Genomic DNA, 18793 nt, shown 5'->3' with positions numbered 1-18793 from the left:
CTCTTTTATTTCCATCATTCCTTCCTTCAATCTGTGTACTGTGTACCTGTGGTATCCTTGTCCCAGCAGGGATCCCTGCAAGATTGCCCTATAGATATCAGAGATTCCCTCAGACTTTTCAAGATTCTGACAACACAGGGTTAATGGAACAAGAGGGGCACTAGGACCCAGGGAAGGCAGACTCAGCTCTGAAGCAGGAAAGGAAAAGCCCACTATTTTGATAACCCTGTGACCTGTGTGAGGAGTGAGCTGGGGAGTTGCAACATTACATGTGTGCAGAGGAGGAAATAGGAGCTGCAGTGTGAAGAGCGTGAAGGAGGCCCAGTGTGTGGACACACGTGACGAGGAGCAGGAGTGACGCAGAGGCGGTGTTCCCAGAGCAGGACAAGGGGTCAGAGATGAGTGCGGCAACGCATAGCGCCCACACTAGCGTGACCCAGGTTTAGAGACAGCCAGGCAGCGATCGCTTCCACAGAGGCCTACTACGCACAGTCAGCTGCTGAGCGGGCGAGACTACAGTGACCAAGGGATACTGTGTGTCAGGGATCGCGACATCCAGCTGGAGCTGGCAACTCGGGAAGGTACTGGGCATTAGCACTGTCACCACAGAACTGAGCCAGGGACACTGGGCATCAGCACTGTCACCACAGAACTGAGCCAGGGACACTGGGCATCAGCATTGTCATCACAGAACTGAGCCAGGGCTATTACAAAGACACATGTCTCCCCTTCTCTCCTTCCATATCTCATATTAACACTGGGTTACCTGCCCAAAGGCAGATTCTGCTCCCCAGCAACGGTGAATGGGACAGTGACTGTGGGTGTAAACCCTATTTACAGAAATAGACTTAAATCCCTGTGCACAGGTCAGGTTTTGTTTACAACACACTTGCAAGTGTTAGTAATAAAAGGTATACCATTGCTAGCCTAAAATAGTGATTGGGACATACTAGTATTAATAGCACTGTTGTGATATGTGATATAAGCTATAGATAATGTAACTCACTGTTGATGAGACCACTGTACTGAAAGTGTTGTGTTTGTTACAAGTGCAGAATCATTATTGAGGTGACCTGTTTATTAACCAGGTGTCTGACAGCATAGAGAAATTCAGGAGTTCTCGCCCCAGTTACGTAGTACACATGCAGATTGTAACAATTGTGGAATAATAAAAGACCCTGATTGCATAGCCCTATTGTTACTTGCTCCTTGAGTCCCCAGCAGGTGTCTCTGAACTGCCGGATAACAAGAACTGGGATTTCCCCGCACCGATAAGGTAATTGCACTCACACTCGGGCCGGGTGTGTCACATACCGGTATTAGGAATATTTTAATGATCATTGTACAGGTACACCACCGATAATCCGGCACCTTCGGTTCCAACACTGTGCCGGATTATTGGTTTTGCCAGATTATCGGTGGTATAATTTACGGTGGTATCGGCAGCATCCTGACCCCCCTCTAGAGCCTAATTCTCTCCAGTGTGTTCCCTAAAGTCTAATTTCTGCCATGTGGCCTGATTTCTCACCTGCAGCCAGACTCCCACCAGCGGCCAGACTCCCCCGCCTGCAGCCTAACTAAGCCTCCCGCTGCTAATCTAAAACCTCCCTCAGCCTAACGAAGTCCCCTGCTGCTAATAATCTAAAACCTCCCACAGCATATCTAAGTGCCTATCCTAACTCCCATCCACAGCCTAACATCTCCTGGTACCTGATGTGTCCGGATTAAAAAAGGTGCCGGACCATAAAGTGACGGATAAGCGGTGGTGTACCTGTATGTACATAAATGCTATATCTTTTTATTTTGTATTTTAAATAAATGTAATTACATATATAGTGCACTTGTTTACACGTCCATCTTTAAAGAGTTTTGTGTAAAATATATCCATCTGTGGTACTGCTAATCGTGTGCTAGGGTAACTTTTCCCTTTGCACTGTATGTGCTTCTGTCAGAACTCCCACCTTGTAATTATAGTCACATTACAAGGTGCAAGTTTACAAGCAAAAACAAAACAAAACCCTACATTGCACATTGTAATAGCCTTGAGCTTACAAACTTGCAGGCTATTACATCATGCAAGTTGAGGGACAAACTCGCACCTTTTAATGTGCGAGAAGGTGTGAGTTTGTCCTGCACAAAAAACTCAGACCCAATGTTGGTGACTTGGGAAAAAAAGTAAAAATACAAAATGTGTGCCCCAACCCTTGTCTAATAGACCATGCTATTCAGCATTGGGTCCAGTTCTCTAAGGAGGGCTGAACAAACATGCGACTATACCTTCATAAGTGACCCAATTCTAAATAGAATAAAGTTTTGCCTCTTATCATCGTATATAATTAAAAGTGCTGACATCTTGAATATGTTTTTTATTGTCCAATATTTCTTAAAAATAAATATGCCACCATAAAAACAGAAATAAGTATTTCTGTGAATATATATTTACCTGTACCCTCATTCCTGTTTTTACCAATCTAGTCTACTGGGGAAAAAATTGTTGGTATTGTAGTGCGCTACTGCACATGCTCCAAGATGGGTCCTCTAGGGAAGCTTCAATTCCTAAGCAAGATGGCTGCTGAAGATAGTACTGCACATGTGTGGTTCCGCTTTATCATACTACAGAGAGAAATAGTGGGAGTCAGATATCTCCCCCCTAGACACAGGCTGGTGGCGTGCTATAACACTGCTCCGCTACAAGCTCTGGTTCATGCTATAACCAGTGTAACTCAGTGAGTACAGCTATACCTACTATCCTCAGTAAACTACATCACTGATTAAGCCACTGTGTTAACAGCTGGTGTGTACATACTGTACCTCTGGACAGCACCTTTTCCATTCCCCTACACAGGGCCGAAACTAGGATTTCCGTCACCCGGGGCAAGGCAGTAATTCCCCCCCCCCCCCCCCTTCAATTCAAATGATGTCATTCAGCAATAATGCCCTTTATGCCACACAGTGCTATATATATATATATATATATATATATATATATATATATATATATATGTTACACCACACAGTAGTAATGCACCTTATACAAATAACCGCCGATATTTCAGCCACAACCCATATACACAGTGCCACACAGTAATGTCCCACATTATGCCACACATTAGTAGTACCATTACAATCTATGCCACACTTTTGGGGGTTAGTCAGTGTCCAGTAAGGTGAGATCCTACCAATAGGATGCAACAAGATAGAAAGAGGGGTAGAGAGGAAAACCCTTTGCTGTGCAGGTCAGACTGGAGGTGCAAGGCATGGTCAGCAGTGACTGACACAGCAAATATCCTCCGCATAAGGGGTAGCCCTGCTCACCTCAAGTAGCAGGTCTTAGGGGGTATAGGACCGAGTGGCAGGCAGGCACTGCAGGGAATCCAGTCAGGGCACCAGGGAGCCACATGGCAACTTCATTGAGTCTCCCACCAGCTTAATCAAGATCCACGCTGACAGCCGGAGCTCCAGCGCAGCATCACACGCTTTCCAGAGGACACAGCACCACTGAGGCAAACACAGCAGGCAGTGCAGCACAGGCATAGGCACACACTGGTATGCAGTTAAGCTGCTCCCCCTGTCTCAAATGCAGCCAGGGCTCCCGGATGTCTCTTACTTCCAGTATGCAGGACTTCACAGCACTAAAGCAGCAGAGGAGGTGGTGGAGCAAACTGGCCTTGGGTACAGAACAGTCCTCATTGCAACTGAGGATGTAATGCCATGACCATCTCAGCGCTCCCTCAACTGTGCCCCTTTAGCACCACCCTAGTTGCGCCCATGCCCTGCATGTACACACATATTTCTAACAAAATTCAGGTACTAGGCCTGATTCAAAGTGGACCCTGCTGTGTCCGCACTAACATCTGTTGCTGGAGGCGTAACTGCGATTAAATGCAAATGCTACTTTTAGCCTCCCCCTTGTTCTGAAATGCTCATTTCTCTAACGTCCTAAGTGGATGCTGGGGACTCCGTCAGGACCATGGGGAATAGCGGCTCCGCAGGAGACAGGGCACAAAAATAAAGCTTTAGGATTAGGTGGTGTGTACTGGCTCCTCCCCCTATGACCCTCCTCCAAGCCTCAGTTAGGTTTTTGTGCCCGTCCGAGCAGGGTGCAATCTAGGTGGCTCTCCTAAAGAGCTGCTTAGAAAAAGTTTTTTATTTTCAGTGAGTCCTGCTGGCAACAGGCTCACTGCATCGAGGGACTTAGGGGAGAGAATTTCAACTCACCTGCGTGCAGGATGGATTGGATTCTTAGGCTACTGGACACCATTAGCTCCAGAGGGAGTCGGAACACAGGTCTCACCCTGGGGTTCGTCCCGGAGCCACGCCGCCGACCCCCCTTACAGATGCTGAAGATTGAAGGTCCGGAAACAGGCGGCAGAAGGCTCTTCAGTCTTCATGAAGGTAGCGCACAGCACTGCAGCTGTGCGCCATTGTTGTCACACACTTCACACCAAGCGGTCACGGAGGGTGCAGGGCGCTGCTGGGGGCGCCCTGGGCAGCAATATTTTAATACCTTATGGCAAAAGAATACATCACATATAGCCATTGAGGCTATATGTATGTATTTAACCCATGCCAGTTATCTAAAACTACGGGAGGAAAGCCCGCCGAAATAGGGGGCGGGGCTTATTCTCCTCAGCACACAGCGCCATTTTCCTGCTCAGCTCCGCTGTGAGGAAGGCTCCCAGGACTCTCCCCTGCACTGCACTACAGAAACGGTAAAACAGAGAGGGGGGGCATTTTTTGGCGATATATTGGATATATTTAAGCTGCTATAAGGAACAACACTTATATAAGGTTGTTCCCATATATATTATAGCGCTTGGGTGTGTGCTGGCAAACTCTCCCTCTGTCTCCCCAAAGGGCTAGTGGGGTCCTGTCTTCGATAAGAGCATTCCCTGTGTGTCTGCTGTGTGTCGGTACGTGTGTGTCGACATGTATGAGGACGATGTTGGCGTGGAGGCAGAGCAATTGCCGATAATGGTGATGTCACCCCCCAGGGAGTCGACACCGGAATGGATGGCTTTGTTTATGGAATTACGTGATAATGTCAGCACATTACAAAAATCAGTTGACGACATGAGACGGCTGGCAAACCAGTTAGTACCTGCCCAGGCGTCTCAGACACCGTCAGGGGCTGTAAAGCGCCCTTTACCTCAGTCGGTCGACACAGACCCAGACACAGACACTGAATCTAGTGTCGACGGTGATGAAACAAACGTATTTTCAAGTAGGGCCACACGTTATATGATCACGGCAATGAAGGAGGCTTTGCATATCTCTGATACTGCAAGTACCACAAAAAGGGGTATTATGTGGGGGGTAAAAAAACTACCTGTAGTTTTTCCTGAATCAGAGGAATTAAATGATGTATGTGATGAAGCGTGGGTTAACCCAGATAGAAAAATGCTAATTTCAAAAAAGTTATTAGCATTATACCCTTTCCCGCCAGAGGTTAGGGCGCGCTGGGAAACACCCCCTAGGGTGGATAAGGCGCTCACACGCTTATCAAAACAAGTGGCGTTACCGTCTCCTGATACGGCCGCCCTCAGGGATCCAGCGGATAGGAGACTGGAAACTACCCTAAAAAGTATATACACACATACTGGTGTTATACTGCGACCAGCCATCGCCTCAGCCTGGATGTGCAGTGCTGGGGTCGTCTGGTTGGATTACCTGACTGAAAATATTGATACCCTGGATAGGGACAGTATTTTATTGACTATAGAGCAATTAAAGGATGCTTTCCTTTATATGCGAGATGCGCAGAGAGATATTTGCACTCTGGCATCGAGAGTAAATGCGATGTCCATAACTGCCAGAAGGAGTTTATGGACGCGACAGTGGTCAGGTGATGCGGATTCCAAACGACATATGGAAGTATTGCCGTATAAAGGGGAGGAATTATTTGGCGTCGGTCTATCGGATCTGGTGGCCACGGCAACTGCCGGAAAATCCACTTTTTTACCTCAGACCCCCTCCCAACAGAAAAAGACACCGTCTTTTCAGCCGCAGTCCTTTCGGTCCTATAAGAACAAGCGGACAAAAGGACAGTCATATCTGCCTCGGGGCAGAGGAAGGGGTAAGAGAGGGCAGCAAGCAGCCCCTGCCCAGGAACAGAAGCCCTCCCAGGGTTCTGCAAAGCCCTCAGCATGACGCTGGGGCCTTACAAGCGGACTCAGGAGCGGTGGGGGGTCGACTCAAGAATTTCAGCGCACAGTGGGCTTGCTCACAGGTGGACCCCTGGATTCTGCAGGTAGTATCTCAGGGTTCCAAAAAATAACCAAAGAAGGTTCAAAGGAAAGGACTCTTTTGTGGGAGCACTCTTGATTCAGAGGAAAATATTAATAAATTTTCAAAATGACAAATTAATTAGCATGAGTCAAATCCTAGGAGTAACTGTGTGTGAAATACATAGCTATGCGAATTATTGATAATGAATATTCGTGATATTAAATTCACGATTACTAAATTGCCGGAGAGTAGAATTCTGTGATGTCTATGCCGAAAAGGAATCTGCATTTATTGAGATAAATGACCATCATTCATACTGCTAATATCCATTAAGGATTATATAGGTGCAGAAAATAAAATCATTGGTCATGCAAATCCCAATATGACATAAAGTTGAGTGCCACTGTGTCCAATAGTCAACGTTTTTTTGCAGTACCAGAGTGTTCAAAGGAGGTCTCCCTTCCTTGTACTAACCCGGCCTTTCACTGCTTAGCTTCCAAGTTCGGAAGAGATTGGGCATCTCCAGTGAAGTATGACCGCAAATGTTGGACTTCCTAGGTCACTCCAAATATATGTCAATTAGTAGCTGTATGTCAGGAGTGGAAATAGCAAGTGATTTGTAACAATTATGTTACAAAGGAAAATTACATGCAATCAGCTAAATCACCAGCACATGACACGGTGGTCACAAGGATTAATTACATCTGAATGACACGGCGGTCATGAGAATACATATATATGATTATAAATAATCAGCAGATGCAAATAAGAAAAGTCACAGACAGGGGAGGAAACAATTAACGTATGCAATTATCCTAATAATCACCAGCTGGTTAATCAGCATAAGACACAATGGTCATAGACAGAGATAATTGTACATACACCTCCTAGTTAAGTGACTGAGTTACGCTGATTGGCCTGTAATTAGCTGAAAAGACAAATATATGGCACGGCGGCCATATAGAAAAATTATATGCATGTAATGATACAATCGTCATCTAATTAATTGGTATATGACACAATGGTCACCAAAAAGATGAGTATGAGTATTATTCCTTCATTATACAGCATGTGATATTGAAATCACAGAAGACATTGTACTAAGGATAATGAGTGTGGGAAATTCACAGATGCTACATTTGATTACTAAATAATTATCCTTATATAATTTCTTGGCTCAGAGCAAATAATATCTGACAGACGGGCGGTGTAAAAACGAGCAAAATAAATGAAACAGCGGGTTATAATTTCACCCGCAATGTCTGTAAATTAATTTTGCAGAAAAAAGGGGGAAAAAAATAATAACAAATAAAGAAAAAAATAACTGAAAATATCAGATATAAAGTGTTGCAGTTAGGTACTGAAGCGGTAATGAGATATTTCTCCGTGTCGTATATACGATACCAGTACTGTGTGAGGCTGTGTGGAAGCTCCAGGGATTGCAGCGGCGTGTATCCGTGTCGGAGTTCCGGGTGAGCGGTGGTTAGGTGCCGTTGCTATGGGGATGCTTCTAAAGTCTCTGCCGCGTCTGTCCGTGGTCTCTCCAAGGAGAGCGATAGCTGAGGCCGTTGCCTAGCAAGGTCTGAGCACTCCGGCTGGCGCGGTCACGTGTGCGCTTCACGTGATCGCTATTCCTCCTGACGTACGTTTCGCAAGAAAAGCTTGGTCACAGGACGTGATGAGGTCACTGGGGATTCCAGTTTAAGTAGAGCAGAGCTCATGATTGATTGGATAAAGTTAGTGATGGACATACTGATCCCCCAATCGTAGTAACATGGGGTGAATCTGTCAAACCGTGTGTCATAGCTAATTGTAACCGCCTGGGTTTAATAGGTTTGACAGAATGATTAATTAGCTGGCTGTGCTTGAGAGAAAAAAATATATATATATATAATAATAATTATATATGATATATAATAAAGGAAAAATGTGCAGTAAAAATTATGTATATATATATGTGTAAATAAATTGATAGAAAAATAGAAAAATAGAAGAGCTTGATTGAGAAAAATTATTATGGTGAATCTTGGGGAAAGGCAGAAAAATTGAAAAAACTGATGTTAGATTGTATAAGGTTAAACGTGTGGCTGCTAGTGTAAGTTGTCTGTGTCAGTGATGGAGATGCTTGATTGATGAGTAGGATAGTGACGTGTGATAGTTGAATATGTAATATATATTATTAGAGTGAAGGGATGGGATGTGAGAGTGAAGAATAAATAAGGAATTTAAATAACTAGGGAGTGAGATAAATTAAGTAAAGCGGTTGTTGTGTTTATTGGGGAAACCTATGTGATAATATAAGGAAAAGAGAGAAAAGGATAGAGAGAAAAGAGAAGTGGTTTGAATGTGTTAGGAAGATTGTATATATATATATATAATTTTTATTATACACTTATAAATATTTGGCTGTGAGGAGATGAGAGGGAATACTATATGGGATACCAGAGGTAGTGATAAGAGGACATTAATTTAAATATACCCCATAATTTATATGTTCATTCATGCCTGCTGGTTGTAGAGATCCCATTTTAAAGATCCATTCACTTTCTCTTTGTAGTAAATTTTCAGTTAGATTGCCTCCTCGTATTCCAAGTTTAATTTTCTCCAAGCCGAAGACTTTAAGCTCCTCCCATCTGTTTTCATGATGGGTATTGAAGTGGCGAGCAACTGAGGTAAGCTGTTTCATCTTTGCCCTGTCTGAGATGGCGTTACGTATAGATCCTACATGTTCTAGTACCCGCTGTTTAAGCGGACGGGTTGTCATGCCAACGTAGTTTTGGTTACAGCTACATTTTAGGCAATAGATAACCCCTTCAGTTTGGCAGTTTATGTAGTCTTTAATTTGTATCTTCTTTCCGAATTTGTCTTCTACTTCCTTTATTGGGTACATGTATCTGCAAGCTTTACACTTGCCACAGGGATATGTTCCAATGACGGTTGGTTTTTTTGTAGGGAGTTTTTGAAAATGGCTGCTTACAAGTCTGTCTTTAAGGTTAGTGGATCTACGCCAACTCATGGCGACCTTTGGACCCAAATTTTCAGATAAAGTGGGGTCTGCATGCAAAATATGCCAATGTTTTTGTATTGCTGTGTTCACCTTCTTCCATTCTTGACAAAAATTTCCGACAAAGCGAATGGTATTGTCAGTGTTGGAATTCTTGGGTTTTTTCTTGAAAATTAGATCCTCTCTTTTGATAGTTTTGACAGTTTTTAAAGCTTTTTTGATAGAGGTATTGCTATATCCCCTTTCACATAGTCTATTTGTCAATTCTATACTTTGTGTTGTGAATTCCTTGTCATCTGAACAGTTCCTACGGAGTCGGAGAAATTCCCCTTTTGGGATATTTTCTATAGTTGGAGGAAAGTGGGAGCTGGTTTGATGTAGTAGGGTATTTGTTGCTGTACTCTTCCGAAATAGTTTTGTGGCAATCATTCCTTCAGAATTTTTATAGATCATTAAGTCCAAAAATGAAAGTTCTGATTGGCTTATACTGTGTGTAAGATGAATATTCAGATCATTTTGGTTAAGATGTTCTATAAATTGGTGCAACAGGTGTAAATCACCCTCCCAGATCATGAAAATGTCATCTATATATCTGTTCCACATGACGATATGAGACGTAAATCGATCATTATGGTCTTTGAAGATAATTTCCTGCTCCCACCAGCCAAGAAATATATTGGCATATGTGGGCGCACAGGCCGCCCCCATAGCCGTACCCCTTGTTTGGAGGTAGTATTTGTCGTTGAATGTGAAAAAATTGTAGTGTAACACAAAATACAATAACTTAATCAAAAAAGGATGAAAATCATTCTTGGGTTCATTGTGTAGAAAGTGTTCTACTGCTCTTATTCCATCTTTATGACCTATTGATGTATATAAAGCTTCGACATCCAGTGACACCAGGTATTGATTTTCTTCCAGTTTTAGATCGTGCAGTTTCCTCAATATATCGGTTGTGTCCTGGACATATGAGGGAAGATTCAGGACATATTGCCTGAGGTGTAGATCAAGAAAGGTACTGGCTTTTTCTGTTAAACCCCCTATCCCAGACACAATGGGTCTACCTGGGGGAGTTGCAATATTTTTGTGTACTTTTGGTAGTAGATAATAGGTTGGAATCTTGGGGTTCGGTGTCAATAGATAATCATATTCCTGTTTTGTAATTGTTCCTTGTGCTAGTGCTTGATTGAGGATATTTTCATAAATTCTTTTGTAATCTTGGAGGGGATTAAGTAATATCCGTTTATAACAGTTGGTGGTGTCAAGTTGTCGATATGCTTCTTTAATATATTCCGTTGTGGGCCAAATGACAACATTACCTCCTTTATCTGAAGATTTGATAACGACATCTTGCCATGTCTGTATTTCCCTGAGAGCAGTTCTTTCTTGTCGGGTAAGATTAGAATTACCCCGCCATTTGTGTTTGTTAATATGAATGAGGTCAAATTCTTTCGCTACAAGTTTCATAAATACCGATACTTCTGGACAGATTTGTTCCTGTGGAAAGAAGGTAGACTTCTTTTTACATCTCGGTCTGGTAGTAGGATCCACTTCCATTTGCTTGTGTTGTTCTTGTTCGAGTTCCTGCAATGCATCTAGTGCTTCTTGTTCCATCTGTGATATATCCGAAGATTGGGATTCTAAAGATGATAATGGTGTTGTTGTTACCTTATCAGCATATAGTTTGGTTAGTAGCAATTTCCTACCAAATAGCTTCAGGTCTTTTTCCCACTTGAATCTGTTGAAATACTCTGTAGGCGAAAAAGTCAGACCTTTTTGAAGTACAGATTCTTGGGCTTGTGTAAATTCATGATCTGAGAGATTGATGATTTTTAATTTCGAGTCTTGGTCATAGTTCTGAGTTACCACCGCTCCTGTTGATGTTGTCGTCTGTAAGTGTTGCGGGTCGTTGGAGGTGAGGAATCCCATTGTCGCTGTCCTCTTCTTTTTGCGCCCCCGCCTCGTCTTCCCTCTCTTTGTCTTCCTCTTCCTATCCGTGAATCGCCTAAAAAAGATGCTGAATTTTGAGGGTTAGAGGGAATGTCACTTCTGGAGTTGGAGTGTCCTTCTCTGGTATAATCAGTGGTATCCTCAGTTCCAGAGGTTTCCGCCTCAGATGATGAATATTGGCCTGTGTATTTGGGAGGATCTTTTCTCCAAATAGGTTTTTGCCATTTGAAGATTTTCCCAGATGCAAAATCCCTTTTATCTCTCACAAATTTGGTCTTTTTTCTGTCAATGATGGTTTGTTCATAAGTTTGAAGTTCCAATTTGTTTTTCTCAAAACACCGTTGGAATTGAGGGTCTTTCTCCCAGTTTTCCAATTTCTTACCCAATTCTTCTAGGTTTTTTTCACATTCTTCCAAAATAAGATTATTGTGTTTAATAAGTACATTCATTAAGTCATTTGAGCATTTGAGGAGGATATTTTCCCATTCTTTGGTCAGATTTTCACTCGCCAGATCAAAGGTTGGGAAGACTCTTGGGCGAAGACCACGTGGAGATATTTTGTTCTTGATGTAATTTTCCAACGTCGTAAGATCCCAATTGGTCCTGATTTGTTTTCTCAGTGTCAAATTCAATTTCTGAAAGTCCTCTTCCCAGCTGATGTGGGGTTCAGTGTTTACTAGATCACTTGGAAAAATATCATCCAGGTTATCCTTGTTTTTTCGTCTAGAGCTGAGCTCTTGTCTTAATCTGAAACTCATAGTCTGGTAAATGTATACAATACTCCTGGATTGAAAATATATGAGCGGGACAGGGAGTTCTAAGAGAAGAAGACCAAGACCCCTTGATATTATGACTGTGCAGGTATTCCCTGGAAAGCTGAGTTATCAGCCAAAAACGGATTAGGAAAAAATGGGTTTTAGAAGGGAACCGCACCAGTTCAAACAATAATGTATAAACAATTAGTAACCTCTGAAAAACTGAATTTAAATAGAATTTTTTCTGTATATGGCAAGTAAAGGTGTAGTAGGAATTGTTCTCAACACCAAAGTTGCTTTCAGTGGTGCTCCCTAGAGTCAGAAAGTATCAAGTACCAAAAAATAACCAAAGAAGGTTCAAAGGAAAGGACTCTTTTGTGGGAGCACTCTTGATTCAGAGGAAAATATTAATAAATTTTCAAAATGACAAATTAATTAGCATGAGTCAAATCCTAGGAGTAACTGTGTGTGAAATACATAGCTATGCGAATTATTGATAATGAATATTCGTGATATTAAATTCACGATTACTAAATTGCCGGAGAGTAGAATTCTGTGATGTCTATGCCGAAAAGGAATCTGCATTTATTGAGATAAATGACCATCATTCATACTGCTAATATCCATTAAGGATTATATAGGTGCAGAAAATAAAATCATTGGTCATGCAAATCCCAATATGACATAAAGTTGAGTGCCACTGTGTCCAATAGTCAACGTTTTTTTGCAGTACCAGAGTGTTCAAAGGAGGTCTCCCTTCCTTGTACTAACCCGGCCTTTCACTGCTTAGCTTCCAAGTTCGGAAGAGATTGGGCATCTCCAGTGAAGTATGACCGCAAATGTTGGACTTCCTAGGTCACTCCAAATATATGTCAATTAGTAGCTGTATGTCAGGAGTGGAAATAGCAAGTGATTTGTAACAATTATGTTACAAAGGAAAATTACATGCAATCAGCTAAATCACCAGCACATGACACGGTGGTCACAAGGATTAATTACATCTGAATGACACGGCGGTCATGAGAATACATATATATGATTATAAATAATCAGCAGATGCAAATAAGAAAAGTCACAGACAGGGGAGGAAACAATTAACGTATGCAATTATCCTAATAATCACCAGCTGGTTAATCAGCATAAGACACAATGGTCATAGACAGAGATAATTGTACATACACCTCCTAGTTAAGTGACTGAGTTACGCTGATTGGCCTGTAATTAGCTGAAAAGACAAATATATGGCACGGCGGCCATATAGAAAAATTATATGCATGTAATGATACAATCGTCATCTAATTAATTGGTATATGACACAATGGTCACCAAAAAGATGAGTATGAGTATTATTCCTTCATTATACAGCATGTGATATTGAAATCACAGAAGACATTGTACTAAGGATAATGAGTGTGGGAAATTCACAGATGCTACATTTGATTACTAAATAATTATCCTTATATAATTTCTTGGCTCAGAGCAAATAATATCTGACAGACGGGCGGTGTAAAAACGAGCAAAATAAATGAAACAGCGGGTTATAATTTCACCCGCAATGTCTGTAAATTAATTTTGCAGAAAAAAGGGGGAAAAAAATAATAACAAATAAAGAAAAAAATAACTGAAAATATCAGATATAAAGTGTTGCAGTTAGGTACTGAAGCAGTAATGAGATATTTCTCCGTGTCGTATATACGATACCAGTACTGTGTGAGGCTGTGTGGAAGCTCCAGGGATTGCAGCGGCGTGTATCCGTGTCGGAGTTCCGGGTGAGCGGTGGTTAGGTGCCGTTGCTATGGGGATGCTTCTAAAGTCTCTGCCGCGTCTGTCCGTGGTCTCTCCAAGGAGAGCGATAGCTGAGGCCGTTGCCTAGCAAGGTCTGAGCACTCCGGCTGGCGCGGTCACGTGTGCGCTTCACGTGATCGCTATTCCTCCTGACGTACGTTTCGCAAGAAAAGCTTGGTCACAGGACGTGATGAGGTCACTGGGGATTCCAGTTTAAGTAGAGCAGAGCTCATGATTGATTGGATAAAGTTAGTGATGGACATACTGATCCCCCAATCGTAGTAACATGGGGTGAATCTGTCAAACCGTGTGTCATAGCTAATTGTAACCGCCTGGGTTTAATAGGTTTGACAGAATGATTAATTAGCTGGCTGTGCTTGAGAGAAAAAAATATATATATATATAATAATAATTATATATGATATATAATAAAGGAAAAATGTGCAGTAAAAATTATGTATATATATATGTGTAAATAAATTGATAGAAAAATAGAAAAATAGAAGAGCTTGATTAAGAAAAATTATTATGGTGAATCTTGGGGAAAGGCAGAAAAATTGAAAAAACTGATGTTAGATTGTATAAGGTTAAACGTGTGGCTGCTAGTGTAAGTTGTCTGTGTCAGTGATGGAGATGCTTGATTGATGAGTAGGATAGTGACGTGTGATAGTTGAATATGTAATATATATTATTAGAGTGAAGGGATGGGATGTGAGAGTGAAGAATAAATAAGGAATTTAAATAACTAGGGAGTGAGATAAATTAAGTAAAGCGGTTGTTGTGTTTATTGGGGAAACCTATGTGATAATATAAGGAAAAGAGAGAAAAGGATAGAGAGAAAAGAGAAGTGGTTTGAATGTGTTAGGAAGATTGTATATATATATATATAATTTTTATTATACACTTATAAATATTTGGCTGTGAGGAGATGAGAGGGAATACTATATGGGATACCAGAGGTAGTGATAAGAGGACATTAATTTAAATATACCCCATAATTTATATGTTCATTCATGCCTGCTGGTTGTAGAGATCCCATTTTAAAGATCCATTCACTTTCTCTTTGTAGTAAATTTTCAGTTAGATTGCCTCCTCGTATTCCAAGTTTAATTTTCTCCAAGCCGAAGACTTTAAGCTCCTCCCATCTGTTTTCATGATGGGTATTGAAGTGGCGAGCAACTGAGGTAAGCTGTTTCATCTTTGCCCTGTCTGAGATGGCGTTACGTATAGATCCTACATGTTCTAGTACCCGCTGTTTAAGCGGACGGGTTGTCATGCCAACGTAGTTTTGGTTACAGCTACATTTTAGGCAATAGATAACCCCTTCAGTTTGGCAGTTTATGTAGTCTTTAATTTGTATCTTCTTTCCGAATTTGTCTTCTACTTCCTTTATTGGGTACATGTATCTGCAAGCTTTACACTTGCCACAGGGATATGTTCCAATGACGGTTGGTTTTTTTGTAGGGAGTTTTTGAAAATGGCTGCTTACAAGTCTGTCTTTAAGGTTAGTGGATCTACGCCAACTCATGGCGACCTTTGGACCCAAATTTTCAGATAAAGTGGGGTCTGCATGCAAAATATGCCAATGTTTTTGTATTGCTGTGTTCACCTTCTTCCATTCTTGACAAAAATTTCCGACAAAGCGAATGGTATTGTCAGTGTTGGAATTCTTGGGTTTTTTCTTGAAAATTAGATCCTCTCTTTTGATAGTTTTGACAGTTTTTAAAGCTTTTTTGATAGAGGTATTGCTATATCCCCTTTCACATAGTCTATTTGTCAATTCTATACTTTGTGTTGTGAATTCCTTGTCATCTGAACAGTTCCTACGGAGTCGGAGAAATTCCCCTTTTGGGATATTTTCTATAGTTGGAGGAAAGTGGGAGCTGGTTTGATGTAGTAGGGTATTTGTTGCTGTACTCTTCCGAAATAGTTTTGTGGCAATCATTCCTTCAGAATTTTTATAGATCATTAAGTCCAAAAATGAAAGTTCTGATTGGCTTATACTGTGTGTAAGATGAATATTCAGATCATTTTGGTTAAGATGTTCTATAAATTGGTGCAACAGGTGTAAATCACCCTCCCAGATCATGAAAATGTCATCTATATATCTGTTCCACATGACGATATGAGACGTAAATCGATCATTATGGTCTTTGAAGATAATTTCCTGCTCCCACCAGCCAAGAAATATATTGGCATATGTGGGCGCACAGGCCGCCCCCATAGCCGTACCCCTTGTTTGGAGGTAGTATTTGTCGTTGAATGTGAAAAAATTGTAGTGTAACACAAAATACAATAACTTAATCAAAAAAGGATGAAAATCATTCTTGGGTTCATTGTGTAGAAAGTGTTCTACTGCTCTTATTCCATCTTTATGACCTATTGATGTATATAAAGCTTCGACATCCAGTGACACCAGGTATTGATTTTCTTCCAGTTTTAGATCGTGCAGTTTCCTCAATATATCGGTTGTGTCCTGGACATATGAGGGAAGATTCAGGACATATTGCCTGAGGTGTAGATCAAGAAAGGTACTGGCTTTTTCTGTTAAACCCCCTATCCCAGACACAATGGGTCTACCTGGGGGAGTTGCAATATTTTTGTGTACTTTTGGTAGTAGATAATAGGTTGGAATCTTGGGGTTCGGTGTCAATAGATAATCATATTCCTGTTTTGTAATTGTTCCTTGTGCTAGTGCTTGATTGAGGATATTTTCATAAATTCTTTTGTAATCTTGGAGGGGATTAAGTAATATCCGTTTATAACAGTTGGTGGTGTCAAGTTGTCGATATGCTTCTTTAATATATTCCGTTGTGGGCCAAATGACAACATTACCTCCTTTATCTGAAGATTTGATAACGACATCTTGCCATGTCTGTATTTCCCTGAGAGCAGTTCTTTCTTGTCGGGTAAGATTAGAATTACCCCGCCATTTGTGTTTGTTAATATGAATGAGGTCAAATTCTTTCGCTACAAGTTTCATAAATACCGATACTTCTGGACAGATTTGTTCCTGTGGAAAGAAGGTAGACTTCTTTTTACATCTCGGTCTGGTAGTAGGATCCACTTCCATTTGCTTGTGTTGTTCTTGTTCGAGTTCCTGCAATGCATCTAGTGCTTCTTGTTCCATCTGTGATATATCCGAAGATTGGGATTCTAAAGATGATAATGGTGTTGTTGTTACCTTATCAGCATATAGTTTGGTTAGTAGCAATTTCCTACCAAATAGCTTCAGGTCTTTTTCCCACTTGAATCTGTTGAAATACTCTGTAGGCGAAAAAGTCAGACCTTTTTGAAGTACAGATTCTTGGGCTTGTGTAAATTCATGATCTGAGAGATTGATGATTTTTAATTTCGAGTCTTGGTCATAGTTCTGAGTTACCACCGCTCCTGTTGATGTTGTCGTCTGTAAGTGTTGCGGGTCGTTGGAGGTGAGGAATCCCATTGTCGCTGTCCTCTTCTTTTTGCGCCCCCGCCTCGTCTTCCCTCTCTTTGTCTTCCTCTTCCTATCCGTGAATCGCCTAAAAAAGATGCTGAATTTTGAGGGTTAGAGGGAATGTCACTTCTGGAGTTGGAGTGTCCTTCTCTGGTATAATCAGTGGTATCCTCAGTTCCAGAGGTTTCCGCCTCAGATGATGAATATTGGCCTGTGTATTTGGGAGGATCTTTTCTCCAAATAGGTTTTTGCCATTTGAAGATTTTCCCAGATGCAAAATCCCTTTTATCTCTCACAAATTTGGTCTTTTTTCTGTCAATGATGGTTTGTTCATAAGTTTGAAGTTCCAATTTGTTTTTCTCAAAACACCGTTGGAATTGAGGGTCTTTCTCCCAGTTTTCCAATTTCTTACCCAATTCTTCTAGGTTTTTTTCACATTCTTCCAAAATAAGATTATTGTGTTTAATAAGTACATTCATTAAGTCATTTGAGCATTTGAGGAGGATATTTTCCCATTCTTTGGTCAGATTTTCACTCGCCAGATCAAAGGTTGGGAAGACTCTTGGGCGAAGACCACGTGGAGATATTTTGTTCTTGATGTAATTTTCCAACGTCGTAAGATCCCAATTGGTCCTGATTTGTTTTCTCAGTGTCAAATTCAATTTCTGAAAGTCCTCTTCCCAGCTGATGTGGGGTTCAGTGTTTACTAGATCACTTGGAAAAATATCATCCAGGTTATCCTTGTTTTTTCGTCTAGAGCTGAGCTCTTGTCTTAATCTGAAACTCATAGTCTGGTAAATGTATACAATACTCCTGGATTGAAAATATATGAGCGGGACAGGGAGTTCTAAGAGAAGAAGACCAAGACCCCTTGATATTATGACTGTGCAGGTATTCCCTGGAAAGCTGAGTTATCAGCCAAAAACGGATTAGGAAAAAATGGGTTTTAGAAGGGAACCGCACCAGTTCAAACAATAATGTATAAACAATTAGTAACCTCTGAAAAACTGAATTTAAATAGAATTTTTTCTGTATATGGCAAGTAAAGGTGTAGTAGGAATTGTTCTCAACACCAAAGTTGCTTTCAGTGGTGCTCCCTAGAGTCAGAAAGTATCAAGTACCAAAAAATAACCAAAGAAGGTTCAAAGGAAAGGACTCTTTTGTGGGAGCACTCTTGATTCAGAGGAAAATATTAATAAATTTTCAAAATGACAAATTAATTAGCATGAGTCAAATCCTAGGAGTAACTGTGTGTGAAATACATAGCTATGCGAATTATTGATAATGAATATTCGTGATATTAAATTCACGATTACTAAATTGCCGGAGAGTAGAATTCTGTGATGTCTATGCCGAAAAGGAATCTGCATTTATTGAGATAAATGACCATCATTCATACTGCTAATATCCATTAAGGATTATATAGGTGCAGAAAATAAAATCATTGGTCATGCAAATCCCAATATGACATAAAGTTGAGTGCCACTGTGTCCAATAGTCAACGTTTTTTTGCAGTACCAGAGTGTTCAAAGGAGGTCTCCCTTCCTTGTACTAACCCGGCCTTTCACTGCTTAGCTTCCAAGTTCGGAAGAGATTGGGCATCTCCAGTGAAGTATGACCGCAAATGTTGGACTT

General features: G+C 41.1%; 1 protein-coding gene and 3 pseudogenes across 2 annotated transcripts in view; 1 reads left to right on the top strand and 3 right to left on the bottom strand.

Annotated features, from left to right (window-relative positions):
- The first annotated feature begins 246 nt into the window (after positions 1-246).
- FSTL4 (follistatin like 4) overlaps positions 247-18793 on the top strand; it is a 759591-nt gene continuing 741044 nt past the window's right edge. The window contains exon 1 of one of the 2 annotated variants that reach the window (XM_063928295.1): positions 247-581. The gene's annotated coding sequence lies outside the window, so the exon portion shown is untranslated. Of the gene's footprint in view, positions 582-1710; positions 1774-18793 lie in introns of those variants that run through there. The other variant, XM_063928296.1, reaches the window with a different exon arrangement.
- Positions 6653-6772, bottom strand: LOC134937859 (5S ribosomal RNA; annotated as a pseudogene).
- On the bottom strand, positions 12659-12778 carry LOC134937858 (5S ribosomal RNA; annotated as a pseudogene).
- LOC134937857 (5S ribosomal RNA) lies at positions 18665-18784 on the bottom strand (annotated as a pseudogene).

The sequence above is a fragment of the Pseudophryne corroboree genome, chromosome 6 (assembly GCF_028390025.1).
Source record: "Pseudophryne corroboree isolate aPseCor3 chromosome 6, aPseCor3.hap2, whole genome shotgun sequence".
In the NCBI taxonomy this organism is placed as follows: Eukaryota; Metazoa; Chordata; class Amphibia; order Anura; family Myobatrachidae; genus Pseudophryne; species Pseudophryne corroboree.
Note: the sequence above shows the minus strand (reverse complement) of the source record. Positions and strands in the feature narration are given on the sequence as shown.